A 12,706-nucleotide genomic window follows, 5' to 3' on the forward strand; every position below is an offset into this window, starting at 1 on the left:
TGATGTATTAACAGTGGGGTTGAGTCGTGTCCTGATGTATTAACAGTGGGGTTGAGTCGTGTCCTGATGTATTAACAGTGGGGTTGAGTCGTGTCCTGATGTATTATCAGTGGGGTTGAGTCGTGTCCTGATGTATTAACAGTGGGGTTGAGTCGTGTCCTGATGTATTAACAGTGGGGTTGAGTCGTGTCCTGATGTATTAACAGTGGGGTTGAGTCGTGTCCTGATGTATTATCAGTGGGGTTGAGTCGTGTCCTGATGTATTAACAGTGGGGTTGAGTCGTGTCCTGATGTATTAACAGTGGGGTTGAGTCGTGTCCTGATGTATTAACAGTGGGGTTGAGTCGTGTCCTGATGTATTAACAGTGGGGTTGAGTCGTGGGGTTGAGTCGTGTCCTGATGTATTAACAGTGGGGTTGAGTCGTGTCCTGATGTATTATCAGTGGGGTTGAGTCGTGTCCTGATGTATTAACAGTGGGGTTGAGTTGTGTCCTGATGTATTAACAGTGGGTTGAGTCGTGTCCTGATGTATTAACAGTGGGGTTGAGTCGTGTCCTGATGTATTAACAGTGGGGTTGAGTCGTGGGGTTGAGTCGTGTCCTGATGTATTAACAGTGGGGTTGAGTCGTGGGGTTGAGTCGTGTCCTGATGTATTAACAGTGGGGTTGAGTCGTGTCCTGATGTATTAACAGTGGGGTTGAGTCGTGTCCTGATGTATTAAGTGGGGTTGAGTCATGTCCTGATGTGTTAACAGTGGGGTTGAGTCGTGTCCTGATGTATTAACAGTGGGGTTGAGTCGTGGGGTTGAGTCGTGTCCTGATGTATTAACAGTGGGGTTGAGTCGTGGGGTTGAGTCGTGTCCTGATGTATTAACAGTGGGGTTGAGTCGTGTCCTGATGTATTATCAGTGGGGTTGAGTCGTGTCCTGATGTATTAACAGTGGGGTTGAGTCATGTCCTGATGTATTAACAGTGGGGTTGAGTCGTGTCCTGATGTATTAACAGTGGGTTGAGTCGTGTCCTGATGTATTAACAGTGGGGTTGAGTCGTGTCCTGATGTGTTAACAGTGGGGTTGAGTCGTGGGGTTGAGTCGTGTCCTGATGTATTAACAGTGGGGTTGAGTCGTGGGGTTGAGTCGTGTCCTGATAGTATTAACAGTGGGGTTGAGTCGTGTCCTGATGTACTAACAGTGGGGTTGAGTCGTGGGGTTGAGTCGTGTCCTGATGTATTAACAGTGGGGTTGAGTCGTGTCCTGATGTATTAAGAGTGGGGTTGAGTCGTGGGGTTGAGTCGTGTCCTGATGTATTAACAGTGGGGTTGAGTCGTGTCCTGATGTATTAACAGTGGGGTTGAGTCGTGGGGTTGAGTCGTGTCCTGATGTATTAACAGTGGGGTTGAGTCATGTCCTGATGTATTAACAGTGGGGTTGAGTCGTGGGGTTGAGTCGTGGGGTTGAGTCGTGGGGTTGAGTCGTGTCCTGATGTATTAACAGTGGGGTTGAGTCGTGTCCTGATGTGTTAACAGTGGGGTTGAGTCGTGTCCTGATGTGTTAACAGTGGGGTTGAGTCGTGTCCTGATGTGTTAACAGTGGGGTTGAGTCGTGTCCTGATATATTAATAGTGGGGTTGAGTCGTGGTGTTGAGTCATGTCCTGATGTATTAACAGTGGGGTTGAGTCGTGGGGTTGAGTAGGGGTTGTTGTTACGGTCCGGTTCACTAACCGTGGGCCAGGGGGTTGTTGTTACGGTTCGGTTCACTAACCGTGGGCCAGGGGGTTGTCGTTACGGTTCGGTTCACTAACCGTGGGCCAGGGGGTTGTTGTTATGTTACGGTCCGGTTCACTAACCGTGGGCCAGGGGGTTGTTGTTATGTTACGGTCCGGTTCACTAACCGTGGGCCAGAGGGTTGTTGTTATGTTATGGTCCGGTTCACTAACCGTGGGCCAGGGGGTTGTTGTTACGGTCCGGTTCACTAACCGTGGGCCAGGGGGTTGTTGTTATGTTCCGGTCCGGTTCACTAACCGTGGTACGGGGGGTTGTTGTTACGGTCCGGTTCACTAACCGTGGGCCAGGGGGTTGTTGTTATGTTACGGTCCGGTTCACTAACCGTGGGCCAGGGGGTTGTTGTTATGTTACGGTCCGGTTCACTAACCGTGGGCCAGAGGGTTGTTGTTATGTTATGGTCCGGTTCACTAACCGTGGGCCAGGGGGTTGTTGTTACGGTCCGGTTCACTAACCGTGGGCCAGGGGGTTGTTGTTATGTTCCGGTCCGGTTCACTAACCGTGGTACGGGGTTGTTGTTACGGTCCGGTTCACTAACCGTGGGCCAGGGGTTGTTGTTACGGTCCGGTTCACTAACCGTGGGCCAGGGGGTTGTTGTTACGGTCCGGTTCACTAACCGTGGGCCAGGGGGTTGTTGTTACGGTCCGGTTCACTAACCGTGGGCCAGGGGGTTGTTGTTACGGTTCGGTTCACTAACCGTGGGCCAGGGGGTTGTTGTTATGTTACGGTCCGGTTCACTAACCGTGGGCCAGGGGGTTGTTGTTATGTTACGGTCCGGTTCACTAACCGTGGGCCAGAGGGTTGTTGTTATGTTATGGTCCGGTTCACTAACCGTGGGCCAGGGGGTTGTTGTTACGGTCCGGTTCACTAACCGTGGGCCAGGGGGTTGTTGTTATGTTCCGGTCCGGTTCACTAACCGTGGTACGGGGGGTTGTTGTTACGGTCCGGTTCACTAACCGTGGGCCAGGGGTTGTTGTTACGGTCCGGTTCACTAACCGTGGGCCAGGGGGTTGTTGTTACGGTCCGGTTCACTAACCGTGGGCCAGGGGGTTGTTGTTACGGTCCGGTTCACTAACTGTGGGCCAGGGGGTTGTTGTTACGGTCCGGTTCACTAACCGTGGGCCGGGGGTTGTTGTTACGGTCCGGTTCACTAACCGTGGGCCAGGGGGTTGTTGTTACGGTCCGGTTCACTAACCGTGGGCCAGGGGGTTGTTGTTCCGGTCCGGTTCACTAACCGTGGGCCAGGGGGTTGTTGTTACGGTCCGGTTCACTAACCGTGGGCCAGGGGGTCGTTGTTACGGTCCGGTTCACTAACCGTGGGCCAGGGGGTTGTTGTTACGGTCCGGTTCACTAACCGTGGGCCAGGGGGTTGTTGTTACAGTCCGGCTCACTAACCGTGGGCCAGGGGGTTGTTGTTACGGTCCGGTTCACTAACCGTGGGCCAGGGGGTTGTTGCTACGGTCCGGTTCACTAACCGTGGGCCAGGGGGTTGTTGTTACGGTCCGGTTCACTAACCGTGGGCGGGGGTTGTTGTTACGGTCCGGTTCACTAACCGTGGGCCAGGGGGTTGTTGTTACGGTCCGGTTCACTAACCGTGGGCCAGGGGGTTGTTGTTACGGTCCGGTTCACTAACCGTGGGTCAGGGGTTGTTGTTACGGTCCGGTTCACTAACCGTGGGCCAGGGGGTTGTTGTTACGGTCCGGTTCACTAACCGTGGGCCAGGGGGTCGTTGTTACGGTCCGGTTCACTAACCGTGGGCCAGGGGGTTGTTGTTGATGAATTCCCGCCTGATACTGATGTTCTTGAGCAGACACTGTCTGGCGTGGGCCCTCCTCTCCTTGACCGGGTCTTTGGCACACAGCGAGAAGACGGCCAGGTACTCTAACGGGAGGAGCAGCTTGACCAGAGCCAGGTGTAACTTCTGGGCAAAGATCTGACGCACCTGGTAACACTCATCCTGCAGGAGACCACAGAACACTTCAACGACAAAACACTTCAACGACAAGGACAGAACACTTCAACGACAGGGACAGAACACTTCAACGACAGGGACAGAACACTTCAAGGACAGGGACAGAACACTTCAACGACAGAACACTTCAACGACAGAACACTTCAACGACAGAACACTTCAACGACAGAACACTTCAACGACAGAACACTTCAACGACAAGGACAGAACACTTCAACGACAAGGACAGAACACTTCAACGACAAGGACAGAACACTTCAACGACAACGACACAACACTTCAACGACAACGACAGAACACTTCAACGACAACGACAGAACACTTCAACGACAAGGACAGAACACTTCAACGACAAGGACAGAACACTTCAACGACAAGGACAGAACACTTCAACGACAAGGACAGAACACTTCAACGACAAGGACAGAACACTTCAACAACAAGGACAGAACACTTCAACACGACAAGGACAGAACACTTCAACGACAAGGACAGAACACTTCAACGACAAGGACAGAACACTTCAACGACAAGGACAGAACACTTCAACGACAAGGACAGAACACTTCAAAGACAAGGACAGAACACTTCAACGACAAGGACAGAAATTCAACAACAAGGACAGAACACTTCAACGACAAGGACAGAACACTTCAACGACAGAACACTTCAACGACAGAACACTTCAACGACAGAACACTTCAACGACAGAACACTTCAACGACAGAACACTTCAACGACAGAACACTTCAACGACAGAACACTTCAACGACAGAACACTTCAACGACAAGGACAGAACACTTCAACGACAAGGACAGAACACTTCAACGACAAGGACAGAACACTTCAACGACAAGGACAGAACACTTCAACGACAAGGACAGAACACTTCAACGACAAGGACAGAACACTTCAACGACAAGGACAGAACACTTCAACGACAAGGACAGAACACTTCAACGACAAGGACAGAACACTTCAACGACAAGGACAGAACACTTCAACAACAAGGACAGAAATTCAACAACAAGGACAGAACACTTCAACGACAAGGACAGAAAACACAGAAACGTTTCCTTAAAGTCCCACCCCGACAGAAACGTTTCCTAAAGTCCCACCCTGACAGAAACGTTTCCTAAAGTCCCACTCTGATAGAAACGTTTCCTAAAGTCCCACCCCGACAGAAACGTTTCCTAAAGTCCCACCCTGACAGACAGTCTTACAGAAACGTCTCCTAAAGTCCCTCACCGACAGAAACGTTTCCTAAAGTCCCACCCCGACAGAAACGTTTCCTAAAGTCCCTCCCCGACAGAAACGTTTCCTAAAGTCCCACTCTGACAGAAACGTTTCCTAAAGTCCCACCCTGACAGAAACGTTTCCTAAAGTCCCACCCCGACAGAAACGTTTCCTAAAGTCCCACTCTGACAGAAACGTTTCCTAAAGTCCCACCCCGACAGAAACGTTTCCTAAAGTCCCACTCTGACAGAAACGTTTCCTAAAGTCCCACCCTGACAGAAACGTTTCCTAAAGTCCCACCCCGACAGAAACGTTTCCTAAAGTCCCACCCCGACAGAAACGTTTCCTTAAAGTCCCACCCTGACAGAAACGTTTCCTAAAGTCCCCACGCTGACAGAAACGTTTCCTTAAAGTCCCTCACCGACAGAAACGTTTCCTAAAGTCCCACCCTGACAGACAGTCTGACAGAAACGTTTCCTAAAGTCCCACCCTGACAGAAACGTTTCCTAAAGTCCCACCCTGACAGAAACGTTTCCTAAAGTCCCACCCTGACAGAAACGTTTCCTTAAAGTCCCACCCTGACACACAGTCTTACAGAAACGTTTCCTTAAAGTCCCACCCCGACAGAAACGTTTCCTAAAGTCCCACCCCGACAGAAACGTTTCCTAAAGTCCCACCCCGACAGAAACGTTTCCTAAAGTCCCACTCTGACAGAAACGTTTCCTAAAGTCCCACCCTGACAGAAACGTTTCCTAAAGTCCCACCCTGACAGAAACGTTTCCTAAAGTCCCACCCCGACAGACAGTCTGACAGAAATGTTTCCTAAAGTCCCACCCCGACAGACAGTCTGACAGAAACGTTTCCTTAAAGTCCCACCCCGACAGACAATCTGACAGAAACGTTTCCTAAAGTCCCACCCCGACAGAAACGTTTCCTTAAAGTCCCACCCCGACAGAAACGTTTCCTTAAAGTCCCACTCTGACAGAAACGTTTCCTAAAGTCCCACCCTGACAGACAGTCTTACAGAAACGTTTCCTTAAAGTCCCACCCCGACAGAAACGTTTCCTAAAGTCCCACCCTGACAGAAACGTTTCCTAAAGTCCCACGCTGACAGAAACGTTTCCTTAAAGTCCCACCCCGACAGACAGCCTTACGTTGATGACCAGCCCACAGAGCTGGAACTGTTCCGGTGTGATGATGTCATGGTAAACCGGTTCCTGGGCCAGCTTCATGATGGCTCCTCCTGCTGCCAGACGTAGACGAGACATGTCTGACTTACTGCGGGAGGAAGAGGAGGAAGAGATGCGAGAAATGAGCATGAATTACTATTTTGTAACCTACACCCCCCCGAAAACGTAGTTAGCCTGACCGCTTAACCAACGACCTCTAATCCCTAACCTTCAACACCTGACCCAGAGGTCTCCCTCTGAGACCAGCATGGCTGACCTCTGACCTCTACATACCTGATCTTCTTCTGTTCTGCGAGGTCTCCATCTGAGACCAGCATGGCTGACCTCTGACCTCCACATACCTGATCTTCTTCTGTTCTGTGAGGTCTCCCTCTGAGACCAGCATGGCTGACCTCTGACCTCTACATACCTGATCTTTTTCTGTTCTGTGAGGTCTCCCTCTGAGACCAGCATGGCGGACAGCAGTCGGAGGGTGGAGTTGGCCGATTTAGACTGGTTGTTCTTCATACCGAGGAGCCAACGCACCAACAGCTTAATGGCCTGCACCTGGGGAGGAGAGACCACACATTATACTACACCTGGGGAGGAGAGATGGGGAGGAGAGATCACACATTATACTACACCTGGGGAGGAGAGATCACACATTATACTACACCTGGGGAGGAGAGATCACACATTATACTACACCTGGGGAGGAGAGATCACACATTATACTACACCTGGGGAGGAGAGATCACACATTATACTACACCTGGGGAGGAGAGACCACACATTATACTACACCTGGGGAGGAGAGACCACACATTATACTACACCTGGGGAGGAGAGATCACACATTATACTACACCTGGGGAGGAGAGATCACACATTATACTACACCTGGGGAGGAGAGATCACACATTATACTACACCTGGAGAGTAGAGATCACACATTATACTACACCTGGGGAGGAGAGATCACACATTATACTACACCTGGGGAGGAGAGATCACACATTATACTACACCTGGGGAGGAGAGATCACACATTATACTACACCTGGGGAGGAGAGATCACACATTATACTACACCTGGGGAGGAGAGATCACACATTATACTACACCTGGGGAGGAGAGATCACACATTATACTACACCTGGGGAGGAGAGACCACACATTATACTACACCTGGGGAGGAGAGATCACACATTATACTACACCTGGGGAGGAGAGATCACACATTATACTACACCTGGGGAGGAGAGATCACACATTATACTACACCTGGGGAGGAGAGATCACACATTATACTGCACCTGGGGAGGAGAGATCACACATTATACTACACCTGGAGAGGAGAGATCACACATTATACTACACCTGGGGAGGAGAGATGGGGAGGAGAGATCACACATTATACTACACCTGGGGAGGAGAGATCACACATTATACTACACCTGGGGAGGAGAGATCACATTATACTACACCTGGGGAGGAGAGATCACACATTATACTACACCTGGGGAGGAGAGATCACACATTATACTACACCTGGGGAGGAGAGATCACACATTATACTACACCTGGGGAGGAGAGATCACACATTATACTGCACCTGGGGAGGAGAGATCACACATTATACTACACCTGGAGAGGAGAGATCACACATTATACTACACCTGGGGAGGAGAGATCACACATTATACTACACCTGGGGAGGAGAGATCACACATTATACTACACCTGGGGAGGAGAGATGGGGAGGAGAGATCACACATTATACTACACCTGGGGAGGAGAGATCACACATTATACTACACCTGGGGAGGAGAGATCACATTATACTACACCTGGGGAGGAGAGATCACACATTATACTACACCTGGGGAGGAGAGATCACACATTATACTACACCTGGGGAGGAGAGATCACACATTATACTACACCTGGGGAGGAGAGATCACATTATACTACACCTGGGGAGGAGAGATCACACATTATACTACACCTGGGGAGGAGAGATCACACATTATACTACACCTGGGGAGGAGAGATCACACATTATACTACACCTGGGGAGGAGAGATCACACATTATACTACACCTGGGGAGGAGAGATCACACATTATACTACACCTGGGGAGGAGAGATCACACATTATACTACACCTGGGGAGGAGAGACCACACATTATACTACACCTGGGGAGGAGAGATCACACATTATACTGCACCTGGGGAGGAGAGATCACACATTATACTACACCTGGGGAGGAGAGATCACACATTATACTACACCTGGGGAGGAGAGATCACACATTATACTACACCTGGGGAGGAGAGATCACATTATACTACACCTGGGGAGGAGAGATCACACATTATACTACACCTGGGGAGGAGAGATCACACATTATACTACACCTGGGGAGGAGAGATCACACATTATACTACACCTGGGGAGGAGAGATCACACATTATACTGCACCTGGGGAGGAGAGATCACACATTATACTACACCTGGGGAGGAGAGACCACACATTATACTACACCTGGGGAGGAGAGACCACACATTATACTACACCTGGGGAGGAGAGATCACACATTATACTACACCTGGGGAGGAGAGATCACACATTATACTACACCTGGGGAGGAGAGATCACACATTATACTGCACCTGGGGAGGAGAGACCACACATTATACTACACCTGGGGAGGAGAGATCACACGTTATACTACACCTGGGGAGGAGACAAAGGGAGAGAGGGAGGACAGAGAAACGGAGAGTGTGGAGAGAGCGAGGGAGAGAAAGAGAGAGGAGGAGGAGAGCGAGGGAGAGAAAGAGAGAGGAGGAGGAGAGCGAGGGAGAGAAGAGAGAGAGAGGAGGAGGAGAGCGAGGGAGAGAAAGAGAGAGGAGGAGGAGAGCGAGGGAGAGAAGAGAGAGAGGAGGAGGAGAGCGAGGGGGAGAAAGGAGATGGAGAGGTGTAGAGAGTGTAGTTACCCCAGGAGAGATGTGTATAGAGTGTAGTTACCTCAGGAGGAGAGAGGTGTATAGAGTGTAGTTACCTCAGGAGGAGAGAGGTGTAGAGAGTGTAGTTACCTCAGGAGAGAGGAGAGAGGTGTATAGAGTGTAGTTACCTCAGGAGGAGAGAGGTGTAGAGAGTGTAGTTACCTCAGGAGAGAGGTGTATAGAGTGTAGTTACCCCAGGAGGAGAGAGGTGTATAGAGTGTAGTTACCTCAGGAGGAGAGAGGTGTAGAGAGTGTAGTTACCCCAGGAGAGAGGTGTATAGAGTGTAGTTACCTCAGGAGAGAGGTGTATAGAGTGTAGTTACCTCAGGAGGAGAGGTGTAGAGAGTGTAGTTACCTCAGGAGAGATGTGTATAGAGTGTAGTTACCTCAGGAGGAGAGAGGTGTAGAGAGTGTAGTTACCTCAGGAGAGGTGTATAGAGTGTAGTTACCTCAGGAGAGAGGTGTATAGAGTGTAGTTACCTCAGGAGGAGAGGTGTAGAGAGTGTAGTTACCTCAGGAGAGAGGTGTAGAGAGTGTAGTTACCTCAGGAGGAGAGAGGTGTATAGAGTGTAGTTACCTCAGGAGGAGAGAGGTGTATAGAGTGTAGTTACCTCAGGAGGAGAGAGGTGTATAGAGTGTAGTTACCTCAGGAGGAGAGAGGTGTATAGAGTGTAGTTACCTCAGGAGGAGAGATGTGTAGAGAATGTAGTTACCTCAGGAGAGAGGTGTATAGAGTGTAGTTACCTCAGGAGAGAGGTGTATAGAGTGTAGTTACCTCAGGAGGAGAGAGGTGTAGAGAGTGTAGTTACCTCAGGAGAGAGGTGTAGAGAGTGTAGTTACCTCAGGAGAGAGGTGTAGAGAGTGTAGTTACCTCAGGAGGAGAGAGGTGTAGAGAGTGTAGTTACCTCAGGAGAGATGTGTATAGAGTGTAGTTACCTCAGGAGAGATGTGTATAGAGTGTAGTTACCTCAGGAGAGATGTGTATAGAGTGTAGTTACCTCAGGAGGAGAGAGGTGTAGAGAGTGTAGTTACCTCAGGAGAGAGGTGTAGAGAGTGTAGTTACCTCAGGAGAGAGGTGTATAGAGTGTAGTTACCTCAGGAGGAGAGAGGTGTAGAGAGTGTAGTTACCTCAGGAGAGAGGTGTAGAGAGTGTAGTTACCTCAGGAGAGAGGTGTAGAGAGTGTAGTTACCTCAGGAGGAGAGAGGTGTAGAGAGTGTAGTTACCTCAGGAGGAGAGAGGTGTAGAGAGTGTAGTTACCTCAGGAGAGATGTGTATAGAGTGTAATTACCTCAGGAGGAGAGAGGTGTAGAGAGTGTAGTTACCTCAGGAGGAGAGAGGTGTATAGAGTGTAGTTACCTCAGGAGAGAGGTGTAGAGAGTGTAGTTACCTCAGGAGAGAGGTGTATAGAGTGTAGTTACCTCAGGAGGAGAGAGGTGTAGAGAGTGTAGTTACCTCAGGAGGAGAGAGGTGTATAGAGTGTAGTTACCTCAGGAGAGAGGTGTAGAGAGTGTAGTTACCCCAGGAGGAGAGATGTGTATAGAGTGTAGTTACCTCAGGAGGAGAGAGGTGTATAGAGTGTAGTTACCTCAGGAGAGAGGTGTAGAGAGTGTAGTTACCTCAGGAGGAGAGAGGTGTAGAGAGTGTAGTTACCTCAGGAGAGAGGTGTAGAGAGTGTAGTTACCTCAGGAGAGAGGTGTAGAGAGTGTAGTTACCTCAGGAGAGAGGTGTATAGAGTGTAGTTACCTCAGGAGAGAGGTGTAGAGAGTGTAGTTACCCCAGGAGGAGAGAGGTGTAGAGAGTGTAGTTACCTCAGGAGGAGAGAGGTGTATAGAGTGTAGTTACCTCAGGAGAGAGGTGTATAGAGTGTAGTTACCTCAGGAGGAGAGAGGTGTATAGAGTGTAGTTACCTCAGGAGAGAGGTGTAGAGAGTGTAGTTACCCCAGGAGGAGAGAGGTGTAGAGAGTGTAGTTACCTCAGGAGGAGAGAGGTGTAGAGAGTGTAGTTACCTCAGGAGGAGAGAGGTGTATAGAGTGTAGTTACCTCAGGAGAGAGGTGTATAGAGTGTAGTTACCTCAGGAGAGAGGTGTAGAGAGTGTAGTTACCTCAGGAGAGAGGTGTATAGAGTGTAGTTACCTCAGGAGGAGAGAGGTGTAGAGAGTGTAGTTACCTCAGGAGGAGAGATGTGTATAGAGTGTAGTTACCTCAGGAGGAGAGAGGTGTATAGAGTGTAGTTACCCCAGGAGAGAGGTGTAGAGAGTGTAGTTACCTCAGGAGGAGAGATGTGTAGAGTGTAGTTACCTCAGGAGGAGAGATGTGTATAGAGTGTAGTTACCTCAGGAGGAGAGAGGTGTAGAGAGTGTAGTTACCTCAGGAGAGAGGTGTAGAGAGTGTAGTTACCTCAGGAGAGAGGTGTATAGAGTGTAGTTACCTCAGGAGGAGAGATGTGTATAGAGTGTAGTTACCTCAGGAGAGAGGTGTATAGAGTGTAGTTACCTCAGGAGGAGAGAGGTGTATAGAGTGTAGTTACCTCAGGAGAGAGGTGTAGAGAGTGTAGTTACCCCAGGAGGAGAGAGGTGTAGAGAGTGTAGTTACCTCAGGAGGAGAGATGTGTATAGAGTGTAGTTACCTCAGGAGAGATGTGTATAGAGTGTAGTTACCTCAGGAGAGAGGTGTAGAGAGTGTAGTTACCCCAGGAGGAGAGATGTGTAGAGAGTGTAGTTACCTCAGGAGAGGTGTAGAGAGTGTAGTTACCTCAGGAGGAGAGAGGTGTAGAGAGTGTAGTTACCTCAGGAGGAGAGAGGTGTATAGAGTGTAGTTACCTCAGGAGAGAGGTGTGTAGAGTGTAGTTACCTCAGGAGGAGAGATGTGTATAGAGTGTAGTTACCTCAGGAGAGAGGTGTAGAGAGTGTAGTTACCCCAGGAGGAGAGAGGTGTATAGAGTGTAGTTACCTCAGGAGGAGAGAGGTGTATAGAGTGTAGTTACCTCAGGAGAGAGGTGTAGAGAGTGTAGTTACCTCAGGAGGAGAGGTGTATAGAGTGTAGTTACCTCAGGAGAGAGGTGTATAGAGTGTAGTTACCTCAGGAGGAGAGATGTGTAGAGAGTGTAGTTACCCCAGGAGGAGAGAGGTGTATAGAGTGTAGTTACCTCAGGAGGAGAGAGGTGTATAGAGTGTAGTTACCTCAGGAGAGAGGTGTAGAGAGTGTAGTTACCCCAGGAGGAGAGAGGTGTAGAGAGTGTAGTTACCTCAGGAGGAGAGAGGTGTATAGAGTGTAGTTACCTCAGGAGAGATGTGTATAGAGTGTAGTTACCTCAGGAGAGATGTGTATAGAGTGTAGTTACCTCAGGAGATATGTGTAGAGAGTGTAGTTACCTCAGGAGAGAGGTGTAGAGAGTGTAGTTACCCCAGGAGGAGGGATGTGTATAGAGTGTAGTTACCTCAGGAGGAGAGAGGTGTAGAGAGTGTAGTTACCTCAGGAGGAGAGAGGTGTATAGAGTGTAGTTACCTCAGGAGAGAGGTGTATAGAGTGTAGTTACC

General features: G+C 49.6%; 1 pseudogene; it reads right to left on the reverse strand.

Annotated features, from left to right (window-relative positions):
- Positions 1-12,706, reverse strand: part of LOC135533762 (sister chromatid cohesion protein PDS5 homolog A-like) — a 48,702-nt pseudogene that overhangs the window by 2,309 nt on the left and 33,687 nt on the right.

Source organism: Oncorhynchus masou, unplaced genomic scaffold (genome assembly GCF_036934945.1).
Source record: "Oncorhynchus masou masou isolate Uvic2021 unplaced genomic scaffold, UVic_Omas_1.1 unplaced_scaffold_2640, whole genome shotgun sequence".
Classification (NCBI taxonomy): Eukaryota; Metazoa; Chordata; class Actinopteri; order Salmoniformes; family Salmonidae; genus Oncorhynchus; species Oncorhynchus masou.